This window comes from Narcine bancroftii, chromosome 6 (genome assembly GCF_036971445.1).
Source record: "Narcine bancroftii isolate sNarBan1 chromosome 6, sNarBan1.hap1, whole genome shotgun sequence".
NCBI lineage: Eukaryota > Metazoa > Chordata > Chondrichthyes > Torpediniformes > Narcinidae > Narcine > Narcine bancroftii.
This window is the reverse complement of record NC_091474.1, coordinates 27,265,929-27,284,624: the sequence shown is the minus strand read 5'-3', so window position 1 is coordinate 27,284,624 and position 18,696 is coordinate 27,265,929. Positions and strand designations below refer to the sequence as shown.

The 18,696-nt window shown below is 39.8% G+C and overlaps 1 protein-coding gene across 3 annotated transcripts in view; it reads right to left on the bottom strand.

Annotated features, from left to right (window-relative positions):
* Nucleotides 1-18,696, bottom strand: part of asip1 (agouti signaling protein 1) — a 70,350-nt gene that overhangs the window by 33,010 nt on the left and 18,644 nt on the right. For all 3 annotated transcript variants that reach the window (XM_069888178.1, XM_069888180.1, XM_069888179.1), the window contains exon 2: nt 10,604-10,662. The gene's annotated coding sequence lies outside the window, so the exon portion shown is untranslated. The remainder of the gene's footprint in view (nt 1-10,603; nt 10,663-18,696) is intronic.

The window sequence follows — 18,696 nt, the reverse complement described above, 5'->3', positions numbered from 1 at the left end:
TTTATATAAAATAATTTTTGAAGTATTAATATAGGCAATGATTGAAATAGATATTGTATTCTGGAAAATACATTCATTGTTATACAATTAACTCTTCCTACTAATGTTATAGGCAATATTATCCATCTATTTAAATCCTCTTCAACTTTTTTAAGTAGTGGAAAATAATTCAATTTATATAAATTTTGTAATTTATTATTCATACGAACTCCTAAATATTTTATCCCATTTGTTGGCCATTTAAATTGAATATTTCTTTGATAAATAATATAATCACCTTTTGTGAGAGGCATAATTTCACTCTTATCCCAAGTTATTTTATAACCTGAAACTGTACCATATTCTTCTAACAATTCTAACAGCTTTTGCAATGAATTGCTGGTTCTGTCAGATAGACCAGCACATCATCAACAAATAAACTAATCTTATGTTCCTTTTGATTAATTCTAAAACCCTTAATATTCAGATCCCTATGAATTGCTTCTGCCCCAGTTTATGGGCCCCCTTCCCTGTGAAGCAGTCAAGTTTAGTTGGTTTTTGCGTACTTCTCTCCTACCGATGACAGAAAAAGTTTTATGATTTCAATTCGTGACCCCCCTTAAATGTGCTGTGTCTCCTGGTTGGGTGGGGGGGCTGGTGGGGGCAGGGAGCGGGCGTAGAGCCCCTGTTGAGAATGGCTGCATCACAATTAAATTGGTTATTATTTAATTTTCTTATTCCTAACTATGAAATAATATTTAATTGTAACAGTAGTTACAAGGGTATATTTTCAGCAGAAACATGAGTTGCAGTGACTTGACTTTTTGTATTCATTTTTCGAGTATTGAAATCACAGATGCTGTTACTATTGCAGTAGTAAGTTCTGAATATCCCTATTGTTTACTCTAACAAATATTCCAGCGTCTTTGGAGAATCATGACTCCTTGGTTTTCAACATGAAAACAGAAAGCATTTTCAATGACTAAATAAGCCAAGTTCCGTGTTTTTGCAAGTGGTCCTCAGTGGAGCTTCCAGAAACTCACCTTCCACTCACTCCACTGGTGGAAGAGATTTCAACCACCCTGTATTTGGAATGTTTTCCCATTCCATTCTCTCCCTCTACATCTTCACCTCCACTGACTTCATGGAAATCTTATTAAAGCGCATTATTTCTCTAGAGCTCCTTCCATTTTACCCCCTGTGTTCTGTGGGGGCCTTGAATTAATTTGTTGATATAAATTTCATTTTGGTAATGATGGCATGGATTGGCTAAACCAAATGCTTCTTTATGCACTGGATAGTTCATGACAATTAAATATTCTCTTTCTCTTCTAAAGTTGGTCAGTCAGTCAATCTACAGTATTCATGTCCAAGTCACAGTATTTCATGTCTGAGGCTAAATATTGGACACAAACCAACAATTTAGATCTTAAGTTGGATCACAAACAATGACATTTTCAATTAAATTTTTTAAATTTAATATTTTTAAAATTACATTTTATTTACAACATGGTAGAAGCCAATTCTGGCCCAATTCTCATCCAATTACACCTAAATTAACCTACAACCCCATATGTTTTGGAGGATGGGAGGAAACTGGAGCACCACGCAGGTCACGGGGAAAATGAACAAGCTCTTTACTGACAGTGTGAAATTTGAACCCGGTCACTGGCCCTGTAATAGCATCAGGCTAACCACCACGTTAACTGTGCTACCTCTAAAATCATGTCTACACATTTACAGTCATATTAACCTTTGAAGGTATATTTCTGAAGACCTTTCACAATCTCACTATAGAAAGGATGTCAGTCCTGCCATCCCAGCAATCAGTCTGGTAAACCTTCACTGCACTCCCTCAATAGCGAGAATGTCCTTCCTCAGATTAGGAGTCCAAACTGTGAACATTACTCAAGGTGTGGCCTCAGGTGTGTATAATGATATATTGCCCTTTACAATTGCAAGAATACCTCCCTTCTTCAACAGTTAAAACCTCTCCCAATAGAGACCAATGTGCCGTTTGCTTTCTTCACTGCTTGCTACACCTGTATCCAAATCTTCAATGACTAATGCATGACACCCAAATCTTTTCTCTAATTTCTCAACATTCAGATAATAATCTGCCTTCCTGTTATTGCCACTTAAGTAGTAATCACTCATTTATCTACATTAGACAGCATCTGCCATACATTTGCCCATTCTCTTAATCTGTCCAAGTCAACTTGCGGCCTCTTGGAATCTCCCTCATAGCCCCCTGCCATAGAGTCATCTGCAAATCTAGAGCCATTACATATTGCACCTTTGTCTACATCAGCCATTCTCAATTATTTTTGGCTATAGCCCTAGGACTCTGCTCATAGTTGGTTTCTTCTGTACTTCTCTCCTATTGAAAAGAAAACAAGGCATTTACTCTGAGTGTAACAACTGTGCCTTGTGATTGCAGAACAAACAGACAAATAGAACCATAGAACACTACAGCACAGGAACAGGCCCCTTCGGCCCTTCTCGTCTGTGCCAAATCATATTTTTTGCCTAGTCCCACGGAACTACACCCAGTCCATAGCCCTCCATAGTTTAATATAGTGTATATTTAAAATGTTAATATGTATAATTAAACACAAATAAAAATATTTTTAAAAATGAGCCTTTCTCCAATTTAGAATCTCAACCTGAGGCCCAAACTTATCCCCCATAATTAACTCGAAACTAATGGCATTATGATCACTGGACCTAAAATGTTCCCCTACACATACTTCTGTCACCTATCCTGCCCCATTCCTAAAAAGAGATCCAGTATTGCATTCTCTCTAGTTGGTACCTCTATATATTGATTTAGAAAACTTTTTTGAACACATTTGACAAGCTCCAAGCCATCCAGTCATTTTACAGTATGGGAGTCCCAGTCAGTATTTGGAAAATTAAAATCCCCTATCACAACCTCATATTTCCTGCAACTTTCTGCTATCTCTCTACATATTTGCTCCTCCAATATGTAGGAGTGGTGGTCAATAACGCAACTCCATGAATGTAGTCATACCTTTCCCATTCCTTAGTTCCATCCATATAGCCTCAGTAGACAAGCCCTATGGTCTGTCTGCCTGAGCAAAGCTGTGATATTTTCCAATGAGCAATGCCACTCTTCCACCTTTCATCACTGCACCCCCATCCTATCTCATCTAAAGCAACAGAAGCCGCCAGTCCTGCCCTCCTGCAACCATGCTTCACTGATGGCCACAATGTTATAATTCCAATCCATGCTCTAAGCTCATCTGCCTTTCCTACAATACGCGTTGCATTGAAATAGATGCACTTTAGAAAATTTCCACCACGTACAGCCCTTTGACTTCTAACTGTGCATGCAATTTTCACTCATCTTTCTGCTCTTCTATGAAATCCCCTAACTATGAAATGCCCTATCACTACATCTCACCTCTTTTCCTCCCTTCCCTTCTTAGCCACAGGACTAAACTGTGCCAGAGACATGATTGCCATGGCTTGAACCTGATAGGTTGTTTCCCCCTCAACGGTATCTAAAATGGTATACTTGTTATTGAGGGGAAATAGGAAATTATTTTCATTTAATATGTAGGAATGAAGAAAGCATGAACCTACATATTACAAAAAAAAGATTCTCAGAGTGCAATGGTTTGTACACAATGTGTCATTAGGGAACGTTAAACATAAACTCAAGGATGTGAAAACTGAATATAAAGAACTTTAAAAAGTAATTTTTATAAAATGAAAATTTTTGGTGAGATCCTTGAGCTTGATGTTCCTGTGCAAGTTTTTTTGATGTCAGACTCCAAATTGGATAGTGATTGTCGATGGTCACCTCTTGAATGATATCAAGTATCTTCCTGGATCTAATATCTAATCTGGGATATTGAGGTTCAACAGGTCATTAAATATTTCCTGCATTGGTTTTAGGAGTTTCAGTAATGATAAACAGTAATGTCGTTATCCTTCAGTGCCTCTGTATTCGTGGTCAGATTTGGAAATTGTTAAAATTCCCAACATCTGATATTGCTCGATGGAGTTTGAGATTTTTAAGGAAAGTAACAATGGCTTCTTTACTATCAGTGAGGTTATTGGGTTTACTCTGTAAGGTCTTGTTCAATAAATTTAGTTTGTCAAAGATAGCTGCGAGATAAAATATATCTGCCTTTACATCAACGGTTTTTCTCCATGCTCATTATGAAAGGAGACAATTATGTCCCAAGCTCATCAAAACGATAAAGAGAATGTTTTTTGGACAGCCACCTCATCCGGTGTCTGGAAATGTTGGTCATTTTCTTCTCACAGATGCTGAAATTTCAGCACAGAATATCAAAGAGACAGCACAAGAACAGGCCTCCTTCTGCATAATGATAATGCTGGCCAGGGTGTCTGTCTAAGCCCGACCCATTTGCTTGCTGATCATGAAGCCCATTTAAACCATATGTCAGCTTAAAATTCCTCCATTCCCTTTCTGTCCAAAAGCCTCTTAAACATTGCTATCGTGCCTGATTTAAGTACCTCTCCTGCTCCTGGCAGTGCATTCCAAGTACCTACCACTCTCTGTGTGAAACAAATGTCTCATAAATCTCCCACAAACTTTACCCTCTCACTTTAAACTTATGATTTTGACATATCCATTCTGGGAAAAAGACTGACTGTCTACCCTGCTAAGGCCTCTCAATGTTATATACTTCTGTCAGCCTCCAATCCAAGTTTGTTTAATCTCATGGTGAAGTTTAAGTTTATTATTACCTCCGATAGAGACTCCGAAAGCTCAGTGGTCAGAGCACTGGTCTTGTAAACCAGGGGTTCCACGCTGGGGCCTCATTTCTGTGACAGGTGCATGACAAAGTGGTGACTCTCTGTCTTCCTTACGGTAGACAAAGTTAAAGAATTTCTTGTATGTTAGTGTTACGTGACAATAATGGATCCTTTACCTGACCAATGGTGCCTTGTGAAGGGGTCTGAAATTGTACCTGAGATTTGAATAAATATTTGTCATAAAGAAATATGTTGTTGGTAGATGATGGTAATCTAGTCAAATCCAGTATTGGGGTTGGGCTGGGTTGGGTTGGTGAATTGAGTGCAGTGCTGCTTTCAGGGGTATTAAGGAGATGAGTGTGGTAAAAGACTAAATGTGTGTGCCTTTAAACATTCAGGAGACAACCTTTTCAAAGTGATGGACTTGTCTAAAAATGTTTTTTTCTTGATGTAATACAATTTTTCTTGCTGTCCACAGAGCCGGAGTAAGGCCAACTGATGCCCTCAGCACAGCCCAACAATGTTTCCCCCCTCGACCCTTCCATTGCCTAACTGACAAGATAGTAAGACTCAAAAAGTGTTGAATGATTAAAAATTCAGTTTTCTTCAAGTCCAGACCCCATAACTATATCAGATATAACCTATATGTATATATATGCTTTTTTCCCATTTATTGTGGGAGGGCCGGGGGTCCTTTTTGTCAAGCCCATAGTTCAGCTGCACCATGGTAAATCTGACAATGGAAAAAGCTCTGTGGTGCCCCCTTCCCTTGGTGCCCTAAGCACATGCTCATTTTGCTTAATGGTTAATCCAGGCTTGGCTGTCCACATTTTTTGTTGGTCACTATACCCTCCTGAAAATGAAAAGTTCAAATTTCAGATTTATTGTCAGAGTACACATGACATCACATACAACCCTGAGATTCTTTTTGTTGTGGGCCAGGCTGAATTTATAACTTATTGGAGGTGCAAAAATTTGTACTCACCAAAAAGATAGATATACAAAATAGAGAAATGTAAACAAAGAAAAAATGCAAACTAACTGACAGAAAATAAATATTCAATAATAAATAATGTGCAAAGTAAGAGCCCTTAAATGAGTCCCTGATTGAGTTTGTGGTTGAGGATTTTGTGTTGGAGGGGTAGCAACTGTTCCTGAACCTGGAGGTACAAGTCTTGTGGCACCTCTACCTCCTTCCTGATGGTACCAGCGAGAGCAGAGGAGGTCCTGGGTGGTGTGGATCCTTGATGATTGCTGCTGCTCTCCAATTGCAGCGTTCCCTGTAGATGTTCTTGATAGTGGGGAGATTTTTGCCTGTGATGTACTGAACTGCGTCCACTGCCTTCTGCAGGGCTTTTGCTTTTTGTTTGATATTCTGACCTTCACTCATGTAACATTCAGCTTAGCTCTCAATAGATCCCTGAGGCAGATTGATGAGAAGCTGGGGAGACTTCCTGCTCAGTTTCAAGCAGAGACCTGCTGCTTGACCATTATCCTGAGTAATATGAAATTTGGATAAGCTTTCAGGAAGAGTCTTCAAAGTTGAGTTGTGTAATTTGCCTTCCAGTCCTTTTGAAACACAGATCTCACATTTATTTACAAATCTGTTATCTTCAGAATTATTTCCTTTCTTGGAAACTTTCTGTATTTCCCTTGGCACATCGACCTTACAAACATTGCAGATGACACAGGACATACAATTTGTTTTGTAAAAATGCTGTATCCTGGTTGAGAAGCTGGTTGAATGATTTAATCTCCTCTAAAGCTGACACATCTTGATCCTTTGAAAAAACATACAAATGCTGGAGAAACTTAGCAGATCAAGGGCTCAAGCCTGAAATGTTAGTGATCTTCAATTTTGCTTCATAAAGGCACTGTTTAACCTGTTGAGTTTCTCCAGCATTTGTGTTTTTTTCACTTAACCACGGTGTCAACATACAATGAGAGTTCCACAGAGACACGTAAATCTGATCACTGAATTTCTTGCCATATCTGACATGAAATCCAAGCAGATCACAGCTGAAACAGAAAAGGATGGAGTTCTACAGAAGGTCATCAAAAATCTGAATGAAAAATGGCCTAGAGGTGAATGTCAGTCACGCTGCAACGTCAGAGCTGAGATTAGTGTTGTCAATGGGCTTCTACTCAGACAGAGCAGAATTACATCCTTAGAGATGTCATTCGTTCGAGTTCCTGCTTGAGCTTTTCTTTTAATGGAGCTGTGCATCCTTCTTTAACTGTATCTTATAGGTAAATGTAGAACTCCAAACTTCTTGAAGAAGTTTGGAAATTGATCCTATATTTCCTCCATGCCATTCCATGCATTAGTGCTGTTAATGTGCATCCTCTTGACTAGGCTTAAGTTTTCACCAAGCAGTGATTCATATCCATACGAGACTACTGTGAACCTTTTGGCATCTTAGCCTTTATAAATCAAAATATTGAGTATAGGAGTTGGGATATTACATTGAAGTTGTTTAAGACATTGGTGAAACCAAATATGGAATGTTGTCACCTAACTACAGGAAGGATATCAATAAGGTTGAAAGAATGCAGAGAAAATTTACTAGGATGTTGCTAGGTCTTCAGGAGTTGAGTACAGGGAAAGATTAAACAGGTTATGACTTTATTTATTCCTTGGAACATAGAAGAATGAGGGGAGATTTAATACAGATTTACAAGATTATGAGAGGTATAGACAGAGTGGATGTGAATAATTTTTTTCCACTTAGATTGGTGGAGATAAATACAAGAGGTCATAGTTTTAGGTTTAAGGGGGAAAGATTTGGGGGAATATTAGGGAGAAGTTTCTTCACTCAGACAGTGGTGGGAGTGTGGAATGAGCTGCCATCTGTCATGGTGAATGTGGGCTTGATCTTAAGTTTTAAGAATAAATTGGATAGTTTCATGGATGGGAGAGGTCTGGAAGGTTATGGAATGGGAGCAGGTCAATGGGACTAGTAGAATAATGGTCCACACAGACTAAAGGCAGGCAAGCATCTGAATTAAAAGGCAGGAGAGAAGGAAAGAAAGAGCAGAGAGATGAGTGCAGACCAACAGACAAAAGGTGTTAATTGGATATGGAGAGGAGAGTAAAGGTGAGAATTGATCAGGGGAAGGGTGTGTCTGTGAATCCAAAGCTGGAGGAAAGGAAATAAAGGGAAAAGGAGAGAGAGAGAGACAGAGCTAGAGGGAAGAAGAAATAGGGGTAGATATAGCAGGGTAATGGAGGCTAACTGAAATCTGGTTGATGTTAATACTATCTGGTTGGGGAGCGGAGGGTGTCCAGACGGAATATAATATTTTGGATATATAATAATACCCAGCTATATTAATAATTTTTACATTTAGACATATAGCACAGTAATAGGCCCTTTCAGCCCTCGAGCCCATTTCACCGAATTGCACCCAATTGACTAACAAGCCCCGGTACATTTTGAATGGTGGGAGGAAATCGGAGCCCCCAGAAGAAACCCATGCAGACATGGGGAGAACATGGCAACTCCTTTCAGACAGAGCGGGATTCAAACCCTGGTCCCAATTACTGGCACTAAAACAGCATTGCACTATAAGACCCCAAGATATAGGATCAGATTATAGGTTATTCAGCTCATTGAGTCTGCCCCACCATTTAATCATGATCTGATCCATTTTCCTACTCACCCCCACTGCCCAGTAGAAAGGTTTTCACCAGAAGTGGTTAGAGTCTTCTCTAAAATGACCTGTACTTCCCTTTGCAACTTCCCACAGCTGGGAAAAAGAGAAAGTGAAAATCAAATAACATAAAAAAAGGAACCAGAAATCTTTGTAAAAATACAGAAATGCTGAAGGAACTCAGTAAGTCTCAGGGTTAGCATATGAGGAACATTTGTCAGCTCTTGGACTGTACTTGTTGGAGCACAGGAGGATGAGGGTCAACCTCAATAGAGACATTTTGAATGCTGAAAGGTCTGGACAGAGTAGATGTGGCAAGGTTGTTTCCCATAATAGGGGATGTAAAGGTTAAAATCTTGTGTTTTTTCTTCTTAGTTAATTTTGTGCCTATCCTTTTAAGGGTAAGTATTGTTTGTAGTGTTACTGTAGTTACTATGCTGTCATATGTCATAATATCTGTGCAGACTTGGAGCTTGTTTTTATCATCCTTTGGAGAACCTTGAAATACTTTACTTTGAATTTGTTTTAATCATTTCTTATCATCTTTATCATCTTATATCATTATGTCTTTAAATATGAATAAATGGTTAGTTTATTCATTATTATGAAAATCTTCATCCAAAGTTATCCGTTTATATCAATGAATTAAAGTTGCATAAATCTGCATCTACAGAGTGTGGTTTATTGAACTGATAAGATACTAATTCAGAATATTGTCCTTACATGTCTTTGAAGATGACATAATTTGAAATGAGGAAATACTAGAAGTTGGAAAGTGTCATCTATAGGGGATTCTAGGACAACTTCAGAATAAAAGGGCGTCAATTTAAAACAGAGATGCAGAAAAATTTCTTTAGCCAAAGGGTCTTGAGTTTGTGGAACTTGTTGCCACAGGCAACTGTGGAAGTGAGGTCAGGTGTATTTAAGGCAGAGGATGACAGGTATTTGGTTAGTCAGGGCATCAAAGGTTATGGGGAGAAGGCCAGGAAGCAGGGCTGAGAGAGAGGATGGATCAGGTCATGATAGAATGGTGGAACAGACTCGATGGGCCTACTTCTGCTCTTATATCTTGTGAGGTCTCACAGTGTCCATTGGAGGTAAAGATATACTTCTGACATTTCAGTCCTGAGCCCTTATTCAAATAAAATCTTTAACTAGCAAGTTAATAGTAGGAAGATAGTGATGATGGGTAAGACCTATTGGGAATAGAGACTGGAGAGAATGCACTGTTAGCGAAGCGGTTAGTGTAACGGTATTACAGCGCCAGCGACCAGGGTTCGAATCTGGCACTGTCTGTATGTTCTTCCTGTCTTTGTGGGCTTCTTCTGGGTGCTCTGTTACCTCCCACCCTTCAAAACGTCTGTGGTTAATTGGGACATTTGGGCAGTACAGTTTCATGGGCCAGAAGGGCCTATTGCAGTGCTGTATGTCTAAATTAAATTTTATAGAAATGCAGAAAATAGTAGAAGCAAGCCACTTGGACTTTGAGCTTGCTGTGCCAGTCAATATTATTGGAGTCACAGAATTGTAGAGCATCCATCTTAGTGCATCCATGCCAGTTTTAACCCCCATCTGCTCTAATCCTATTTGCCTCGATTGGCTTTGTATCCTTTTGTGCCTTGCCAATTCAAGTGTTTGTCCGAATGTCTCTTAAATGTAGTGATTGATTTTACCACCTCCTTTGGTAGCCAGTTCCAAATATCATCCATTCACTGTGTGAAATAAAACTCTTCCCTCAAATCCTCTTTAAAACTTACGTTGAACCTGATTCTTCTTTATTTTGATTCCTTTATCATATAAAAAGGATTCTGATTATCAACTGAATTTCTGCTTCTTAACATTTTATTTACTTCCATTAGGAAACCCAACAGCCCCTTCACTCCAGGGAAACAAGCCCAGCCTATAATTTTTAGAGTGACAGACTCCACTCACTCCACTCAAGTAAAGTCCTCCAATCCAGGCAGCAACCTGGAGCATCTGCTCTGCACCCTCTTCACCACAATCACGTTCTTCCTTGAGAATGTCCAGAACAGTACACAATGCTCCAAGTGTTCTGATCAGTATTTTCTCAAGTTGCAACATGACACCCCAACTCTTCTGTTCTATTCCCTGACTGATGAAGGCAAGCATGTCCTACGCCTTATTCTCTGCTTTATTGACCTGTGCTACCACTTTCAGGGATCTGCATTCATGCCATTTATTGTATGCTTCTTACCTCTATTTAACTTCCCAGAATGTATAACTTCAATCAAAGAATCAGTTGATGATAGAAATCTGAAATTAAAAACAGAAATAATGAAACACTCAGCAAGTCAAGCAACAAAGAAAAACAGAATTAATATTTCATGCCTGAAATAGTCTGACAAAGATTATCTGACTTTGTTCCTTTTCCACACATGGTTTCCAGCATTCCCTGTTTTTAATCTACAGTTAGCATCACGTTCTTGCTTTCTTCCATATCCCTTCATGTCTTTATCCCTAAGGAAAATTGCAGCATGGTTTGAATCCAGTGCTGTATGTAAGGAGTTTGTGACTTCTCCCTGTTTCCATGTGGGATTCCTCCGGGTGCTCCAGATTCAGATTTCAGATTTATTATCAGAATACATGCATGAACATCACATCAAACTCTGAGATTCTTTTTCCTGTGGGCAAAGCAGAATTGCCACTTATTGGTAGTGCAAAAAAATCTGTACACAATGTAGACATGTAAACAAATAGAGAACTGTAAGCAGCTGACCGGGCAATACAGAGAGGTTAAAAAAAACAATAAAGTGCAAAAGTAAGGGTCCTTAAATGAGCCCCTGATTGAGTTTGTTGTTGAGGAGACTGATGATGGAGGGGCAGCAGCTATTCCTGAACCTGGTGGTGTGAGTCTTTTGACACCTCTACCTCTTTCCTCTTGGTAGCAGTGAGAACAGAGTGTGTGCTGGGTGGTGTGGATCCTTGATGATTGCTGCTGTTCTCCGACAGCAACATTCACCATGGATGTTCTCGATGGTGGGGAGGGTTTTGCCTGTGATATCCTTGGCTGTGTCCACTACCTTTCATTCCCACCCATCAAAAATATACAGAGTTAGTCCAGTGGTTTAATTGGTGAATTTGAGCATCATGGTCTCATGGGCCTGAAGGGTCTGTTACCATGTTGTAGGACTACTTTTACATAAAAATAAATTTAACAATACCTTATGCTTTATTGAATATATTTAATGATTTTACCTTAACTACTATCTGAGGTGGAGACAACAGTTTATCACTATTTGGATGAACAAATTTAGGCTATTGCCCCTAGTTCTGGATTTCCATAAATATTTGAAAATATTTTTCCTACAAATAGTCTCTCCAGCCTTGTCAAATTTTTGCAAATTCCTCTCAATGCTCTAAACTCTGGAGAATAAAATCCCATTTTTCCTTCACACATCAATCCTACCTGATGAACCTTTGCGGGATGTAGCAAAATTATTCTTATTCAGTAAAGGAGACCAAAGCTGGGAAACCTCTCAAGCTATGGTTTTGTTGGTGCTCTGTACAATTTTAGTGATATTCCTCAAATCCTCTTTCTTTGAATTCCTACATACCAATTCCCTTTGTAACTGTTACGTAGAGCAGCACAATTAACATTATTGACTGGTGTTCAAGAATACTGGGTAGGTATACCTATTTGTAGGTATTGTTACGTTCCCTCTTGCTAATTTATCACCATTCATTTGCTTGCCTTTTTTATCCCGAAATTTATCCAGATTATGGTACATCTTTCATAGATTTGCCCGCTCCCACCTCTTGTGTCAGTTGCAGTGGTGACTCTTTGCATTCGCTTCACAGGTCATATTCTCACCTGCAAGCTTGGAGTGTTTACATTTAATTCCCTATTTTGAAATCATTAATATATATTCTAAATAGCTGGGGTCCAAACACTGAACGGTGTGGTGTCTCACTAGTCACTGACTGCCACAGGAAAAATGTCAGAGATGCATGACATTTAGCGTTTGTGTTTACAAATGGGAAAGATACTGATGAACCTAAAGGCAACAGCTCTGTACAGGGTTTAAATGGTTTGTTAAAAGATGTTTTATTTTAATATCCTACAACTGCAGGGTCGGGTACCAAGATGGTGGCATCCGTGCACGGCAGCAGCCTCTAGGGGTTGTAGTCACCGGGGAAGCAGCAGACAGAACAGGCATTGGACCAGGAGAAGTAAAGGAGAAGACCCTACAAGACAGTGATCATGCCAGCGGACCACTGAGGAGCTCAGCAGCTGTGGGACCCACACTGGTTGTGAGCAACATGTGGTCAGGGAACCCACATAGGTGGTGCTCTGCTGGAGAGGGCTCATGGCAACCATGTATCAGAACTGGGATTCAAGAGACCTGAGGGCATGAAGAGCTCCCAAAGGGTCTCAGGCGCTGATGGCTTCCTGATTGTGTCAAAGGTTCAGATGTGGAGCTCGGGTTGCCAATGGATCGAACAGGCACCTGTGTGGCTGCAGAAGCTGTGGGAGGCCTGGAGGGGAATCCACGGACACTCTGTGTCTCTAAAGGAACTTCGTTTGCTTCTCTTTCTCTCTTACAGTAAGGGGTGCTGGGCAGCACATGCAACTCTTTGTCTGCTTTACGGCAGGCAGAAGCCAATTTCATGTAATATTACATGTCCTGTACTATTACATGACAATAATAGAATCTTGAATTGAAGTATTAGAGGTAGTGGAGCTGGCTGGAGTGAAAAGTGAAAGGCAGGGTGTGCAGGAAAGGTTAGCTATTTTTAGAACTATTAAACTAACTGTTCTACCTACCATGCATGTGAGGTTGGGATGGAGACGGCTTTATTATAACATTGGCTGGATGAGAGAAGCCAGAGAGTAATGATGGATGATTGCTTCTCAGACTGGGGGCCTGTGACTAGTGGTGTGCCTCAGGGATCAGTGCTGGGGCTATTGTTGTTTGTCGTCTATATCAAAGATCTGGATGATAATGTGGTAAATTGGATCAACAAGTTTTCAGATGGCATTAAGATTGGAGGTGTTGTGGATAGCGAAGGTTTTCAAAGCTTGCAGAGGGATTGAACCACCTAGAAAATGGGCTGAAAAATGGCAGATGGAATTCAATGCAGACAAGTGTGAGGTGCTGCATTTTGGAAAGTCAAACCAAGAAAGGACATACAAGGTAAATGGTTGTGAACTGAGGAGTGTGGTAAAACAGAGGGATCTTGGAATACAGATACATAATTCCCTAAAAGTGGGGTCACAAGTGAATAGGGTTGTAAAGAGAGCTTTTGGCATATTGTCCTTCATAAATCAAAGTATTGAGTATAGAAGCTGGGATGTTATGGTAAAGTTGTATAAGACATAGGTGAGGCCAAATTTGGAGTATTGTGTATAGTTTTGGTCACCTAACTACAGGATATATATCAATAAGATTGAAAATGTGCAGAGAAGATTTACTAGGATTTTGCTGGGATTTCAGGAACTGAGTTGCATGGAAAGGATAATCATGTTAGGACTTCATTCCCTGGAATGTAGAATAATGAGGGGAGATTCGATAGATGTATTTAAAATAATGAGCGGGATAAACAAGGTAAATATAGGTAAGTTTTTCCCCTGAGGGTAGGTGAGATGCAAACCAGAGGACATTGGTTAAGGGTGAAGAGGAGAAGTTTAGAGGGAACATTTGGGGGAACATCTTCATACAGAGATAGTGGTGGACATGTGAAACGAGCTGCCAGCTGAAGTAGTGAATGCAGGCTCAATTTTAATATTTAAGAAGAATTTGTACAGGTACATGGATGGGAGAGGTATGGAGATCTATGATCTGGGTGCAGGTCAGTAGAACTAGGCAGAAAAATGGTTCGTCACAGACTAGAAGGGACAAAGGGGCCTGTTTCTGTGCTATAATGTAATATGTTTCTATGACCTTCTGATCTGAGCTACATGAGAGAGAGGTGCTGGAGGCTGAGACTGTGACACTATTTTTAAAAGACAGGATGTAAGGAGATTCATAAAAGGCACAGACTTGTTTAACATTGGTGGTTAATCAGGCACATGAAGAGGGTGTAAATAATTAGGGACGTCATCATGGATTATAAAGCTGGGTTATATTTCAGCAACTTAAATATATGTTTTAAATTAACAGAGAACAAGGTGGGTGGGGGCTTTATGAATGAAACTTAAGAAATTGTTTGCGAAAGGGATGCTGGTTAACAATGCTGAAAGGAATAGAAAGATCTGTGTCAATTTGAACAAAAACTATTTGCATAAGAACAAAACAGAGGTGGTAGTCATGGTAAATGGTTGTTTATCAGTCTGGAATAATGTTCACCAAGGCACAGTATTCAGAGCCTTGCATTAATATATATAAATAATTTGATATTGGAATGCAAATTAACATTTTACTCTTTGTAAATTATAGCAAATTTTGAGGTGTAGCAGGAAAAAATGGCAGACTATTAGCAGACGGAATTTAATACAGTTGTGCAAGGTGATGCAATGAAATCCAGAGGAATTTAAATAATATTTGACGTTCCCTTTAATGTATAATAAAATTATATAATCTTTTTCCTGTCCTGTGCATTGGCACCTCCATACTAGACAGTGATACAAACAGTCAGAATGTTTTCTACAGTACAACTGTAAAAATTTGGAAGTCTTTGGTGACGTACTAAATTTCCTCAAACTCGTTACGAAGTATAAGCGATTTATCTTAATTAAACCCAATCTGCTAACTTCTTGACCAGTCCCATAATGAGCGAATATCCCTTTACAATCTCTCTGCATTTTCTCAGTTTATTTTTTATCTAGATTTACATTATTAACATAATCATCTGTTAATGTAATTCACTAACAGTTAAGATAGTCTAGGTTTTCATAGATTACAACAGGATATAGACAGGATGCAGAGTTGGACGATAAAGTGGCAGATGGAGTCAATTGAGATAAGTATGAAGGATTGCATTTTAGAAGGTTAAGCATGAAGACTGAGTACATGGTTAATGTCGGTATTCTCAATAGTGTGGAAGAACAGAGGGATCTTGGGGTCCAAATCCATAGATCTCTCAAGGTTGCCACGTAGGTTGATGAGGTATTTAAGAAGGCTTATGGTATACTAGGCTTCATTAGTCAAGGATTGAATTCAAGAGTCTTGTAGTAATTTTGCAGCCACGCCCACCTCACTGACAAAAGGCAAAGGAGGAAAAACCCAACACCCAACCCCAACCAACCAATTTTCCCTTGCAACCGCTGCAATCGTGTCTGCCTGTCCCGCATCGGACTTGTCAGCCACAAACGAGCCTGCAGCTGACGTGGACTTTTTACCCCCTCCATAAATCTTCGTCCGTGAAGCCAAGCCAAAGAGAAAAGAAATCTCTGGTAAGACCAGACTTGAAATATTGTGTTTGTGATAGTACAGATTCTATCACCAAAATGTATATGTACAGATTGTAGTGTAGTGATTGGCTGAGAGTGTAGCCACACCTACTGGCAGGTCTTAAAGGATTGCTCCTAGCCAGACCAGGCCATTCTGGACTGGTCGACCTACTTGTGATATGCTCCAGTCTTCTAGTTAATAAAAGCCTTGGTTTGGGTCAACATCTTTGGTTCTTTCGACATGCTCTACAGTGTTCAGTTCCGGTTGCCTCATTACAGGAAGGATGTGGAAGCTACGGAGAGGATGCAGAGGAAAATTTACAAGGATGATACCTGGATTGGAGAACGTCTCTTATGAGGCAAGGTTAACAAAGCTAGGGCTTTTCTCTTTGTAGCAAAGAGAGGCAACTTAATAGAGGTCCATACGATTCTTAGAGGCATAGATAGGGTGGACAGCCAGAACCTTTATCCTGGGCTAGAGTAGCAAGTATCAGAGGACATCTGTTTAAGGTGAGGTGAGGGACATTTAGGGGAGATGTCGGGGTAAGTTTTTTTTACACAGAGAACAATGGGTGCTTGGAATGCATTGCCAGAGTGGTGGTGGAGGCTGGTAAAATTGGGACATTTAATAGCCTCTTGGACAGACACATGGATGCAAAAAAAATAGAAGGGTTATGGGAGTGAGGTAGGTTGCGTAGGTCTTTCTAGGTTGGTACAACATTATGGGCTGAAGAGCTTGTACTATGCTGTAATGTTCTATGTTCTATCAACCACCTACCCTTCCTGCAGTCCATTGATTATAGCTGTCGCCCAAAGAACAATGACAGTAAAGCCGAATAATCTGCCTCCTGATTTCTCAGAAGTCCCAGTAGTTTGACATCTGATTTCCCATGATCCCTTTCAATTGACCAGAATCCAATATATTAAACTTTTTCATACAAACAAACAAAGAAAAAGCCCTCCCCCACCCCCACTACAATATATAAAACCACACACCGTCAGAGTTCACACTTATACTATCCATAAAAAATCTATAACAAAATCTATGTGGAGAAATCACATCTGCTTATATTAATTATTATTATTATTGGGTCCAAATATGACTGCCGTATCATGACAAATAAGTCGTACTTATTTTTTAGATTGTATGTCTTTTTCTCAATAAGTATATGGGTAGGTCACGTCTCCAGAATGGAGGACCATCACCTTCCCAAGATCATGTTATATGGTGAGCTCTCCACTGGCCATCATGTCAGAGGTGCATCAAAGAAGAGGTACAAGGACTGCCTAAAGAAATCTCTTGGTGCCTGCCACATTGACCACCGCCAGTGGGCTGATATCGCCTCAAACTGTGCATCTTGGCACCTCACAGTTCGGTGGGCAGCAACCTCCTTTGAAGAAGACCGCAGAGTCCACCTCACTGACAAAAGACAAAGGAGGAAAAACCCAACACCCAACCTGTCGGACTCTGGCTTTACCTTACTCTTAATTTAGTCTATGTGTAGTCTGAGTCCAGCGTGTTCTTTGAATGAAGTGATAGGAGAAGGTATTCGGTTCAACAGTCAATTTATTACACAGCACAAGAATAAAACTTAACAGAGCTCTGGGTCACTCATTAGTTCATAGGTCACCTGCACAGTGAGCTACTCCCCAAGACTGACCCCTATTGTCCAGTTGGTTCAGTTTATATAGGTCAACCTTATCATACAGAACAAAAGTTGGCTTCCTTTGCTAGATTTCATTATCATACAGAACAAAAGTTGTCTTCCTTTGCTAGATCTTTTTGCATAAGGGTTATCACAAGTCATCTCCTGTTTTGCAGATATCTGGGGTGTAGCACTCCCATCTTAATCCTCCAGGCCAGACTATCCTGTTGTGTTGATCAGAAATTAATTCATCCCCAGATATTTCTAATCACCATTCTGTTCTTGTCCGGCCAATTTCTGCTGTTCTCTTTAACACATCCTCCTGCCTTAATCTTCCTCCTAGACTGGTTTTCCATTCCCTTTGTTTCTTGCAGGCCATTCTTTGTTCTGATCTGGCCTGTGTCTCCTGTGCTATTCACCACCTCCTTTAGTTTGAGCATTCCTCCTAAATCGTTTTATGCATTTCCTCTCCCTGTATTTTGGAGCAGACAATTTTGCTCAGCCAGCTTTGCTCCATGCTGTGATTGCCACTTAATCACATTCCTTTTTCCCTGAACCATGCAGTAAATATACACTTATTAATTAATCATTTATTTCATACTGTTTTAACCCCTAGATTCCAACAAACCCCAACCAACCAATTTTCCCCCGCAACCGCTGCAACCGTGTCTGCCTGTCCCGCATTGGACTTGTCAGCCACAAACGAGCCTGCAGCTGACGTGGACATTTACCCCTCCATAAATCTTCGTCCGCGAAGCCAAGCCAAAGAAGAAAAAATATAACTATTCATCTCTGCAGTCCCTTGTACTATGAGTAATGGAGAGTTGGACTTCCAAGTAATTGCAATACACTTCTTAGCCACTGCTAAAGCTACTTTGACAAAAGACGTTTGAAATTTAGTTAATTTATTAATTATAAAATTACCCAAAAGGCCTCCCCTATTATCTTTTTTAATATTTCTGCAATATTCAGCCAAAAAGTTTTCACCTTCACACATGACCACTGAGCAAGTAAAAACATTCCTGTTTCAATCCCACCTCTAAAACACATCTCTGATATTTCATATTTTGATCTATGTAGCTTCTGTGGCATAAGATATAATTGATGTAGGAAGTTATACTGAATCGTCCACACCTTGCATTTATAATTGATGTCATACTATCCAACCACAAATCAGACCAACATCTTTTTGAGATGATAACACCTAATTCTGACTTCCATCTCTCCCTCATCCTCTGTGGACCTGGTTTTGCACTTTCACTCTGGAGAACATAATACATTTTTGTTATGAAATTATGTGTATTCCCCAGC